Genomic DNA, 2,305 nt, shown 5'->3' with positions numbered 1-2,305 from the left:
ATTTTCTAATAACAAATTTAGATCAATGATTTGACTAGCCTGGTTAAGTATACTATTATTCATATCATGCAATTAAGAGGATGTCAGCGCACTATTTGTTTTCTCTCTCTGACCCTCGCACAACATAGACTAAACGCATTTGCGCAGTATCGTTTTTTCTATGTTTTTAAGTAATCTTAGAGTAAAATCACCCATTACAAAAAAGATAGAAAATAATATTTTAGAGAGAATGACATATCGATTTTATATCAACTTTCAAAATAAATAAAAAAAAATTTGGAAATTTAAATGATGTTTAAAAACAAGATGTTTTGAAACAATATTTAGAGAAATCGATATGTCATTCCCTCAAAAATATTATACTCTATCTTTTTTGTAATGGGTGATTTTACTCAAAGATTACTTAAAAACATAGAAAAAACGATACTGCGCAAATGTGTTTTGTCTATATTGCGCGTGGGCTAGAGAGAGAAAACAAATAGTGCGCTGACATCCTCTTAATAAATAATAGGTGAATATATTAAATATAGGACATATTATAGTTAGTATATTATAGCTTATATAAACAGTAAATTGTATAAAAGTATAATAAATATTAAATATATATATTCTAAATAGATTTTTTTGTTGAATTCCGCGTGACTTATTAAACAGTCAAATAAAGTAATAAAATATAACAAATTACAATGTACAATTGTACAAATTAGACAACCTCTATAAAATAAAATAATAGCTATACTTATATGTTTAAACGTATTATTATTATGTATAATCAATGCTATTATCACGATGTAGATAATATCTATATATTATTACCTATATAATATCGATATTATCTATATCATCTATACCGTGGATATTACCCTTAATATTATATAATATATTAATTTACGATTAGTTTTTAATCTCAATATAAATATTTTTAAGAGGTATACTCTAACGTATTGCTGACAGTTTCAGTTTAGAATTGTTTTTCATCGTGTAGGCGCAATAATGATTTTTCATTGAATTCAAATTTAAACATATTATCCTTTCGACGCAAGCAGAGCTATAATTACTTGCACGTTTTTAATGGTAGTCGGAAAAAAAGTCCCGGTAAAAAAAGTTTTTAGTGAATGATAATATGATATATATTATATAATATCAAATTGTATAGATAAATACGTATAATTTTATGGAGGCGGTAAATAAGATAGTGTTGTCCGGCGACACCGCAAAGCTAATAGAATTTTACCGCCGCCGCAGTGCGTGCGGACGTTGAATACGGTATGAAAGTTTTGGAATTTTGGAATTAAACAGTATATTACAGTATATATTTATATAATTAATAACTATATTTTGTTCAGTGATTAAACGCAGTCCGTGGATTATTATTTTTCAGGTGTGATACAATGGCGCGGAATGTAACGTCGAACACAGTGGTAGATAAGCTAAAGACAGAAATTTGACTATATTGTAGTACGCGAGTGAACGTTGTTCTACTCGAAAATTAGTCGATGCTAACAAACAAACAAATTAGTGGAGATTATAATTCTTTCACGGGAGCGAAATTAGTGCGAAACAATAGAAACAAACACTTGTTATCGAGATGATCGACAACCGTTTGAAAGCGACAATAATAATATATAATAATATGGTACGTATGTGTTATTGTAGGTCGTCCGCCGTCGGATCACCGGTGTTTCGTCTGACAGCCGGTAGATGGCGTTCGCGTGCACGGTCGCTTGCCGACGCAGTATCGACGTGGTAGCCGGGCGTTTTGGGCGAGCCGCAGCCGCCGGGTTTTGCAGACGGCCGTCGCGACGACGCTGAAAGTTTCCACCTGACCTGATCCGGACGCGCACAGGACCGATCAACTTTCGTCCGTGTTCAGGAAAACGGTGTGGTGTGACACCAGCCAACTGCACTGTGTCGTGACCGGGCCGATGGTATATAGGGAACCCAATACCGACATAACGTCAACTCCGGTTCCCTTTCAAATCGTAAAAATCTTTCGCCTTTTACTAAAGATTTCCGTGGAGGGGAGCACTCAAAGGAGTCTAGAAATGTAATTTTTTTAAACGCCTGACCTTCTGGTCGGGCATATTTTCTGATAATAATTTTCAATATCGATCGGTGGCATTCTCCACGTTGATAATAATTAACATGTCGTATATCAATAATTATACTAATACGGTATAGTGAATACGTTTATATCATATGTTTGTTGTACGTTTTACACGTTAATGGTGGTGGTGTTTGTTAAATTAATGACCGGATAATATTTAAGATCACAATAATAATTATGTGTCACATTTCCTAAACA

General features: G+C 33.1%; 1 non-coding gene across 1 annotated transcript; it reads left to right on the top strand.

Moving 5' to 3' along the window:
* The first annotated feature begins 1,959 nt into the window (after positions 1-1,959).
* On the top strand, positions 1,960-2,082 carry LOC132937662 (U5 spliceosomal RNA). The gene has a single exon (XR_009663764.1). It is a non-coding gene; the product is annotated as a U5 spliceosomal RNA (small nuclear RNA).
* The last annotated feature ends 223 nt before the right edge of the window (positions 2,083-2,305 follow it).

This window comes from Metopolophium dirhodum, chromosome 1 (genome assembly GCF_019925205.1).
Source record: "Metopolophium dirhodum isolate CAU chromosome 1, ASM1992520v1, whole genome shotgun sequence".
NCBI classification, from domain to species: Eukaryota; Metazoa; Arthropoda; class Insecta; order Hemiptera; family Aphididae; genus Metopolophium; species Metopolophium dirhodum.
Note: the sequence above shows the minus strand (reverse complement) of the source record. Positions and strands in the feature narration are given on the sequence as shown.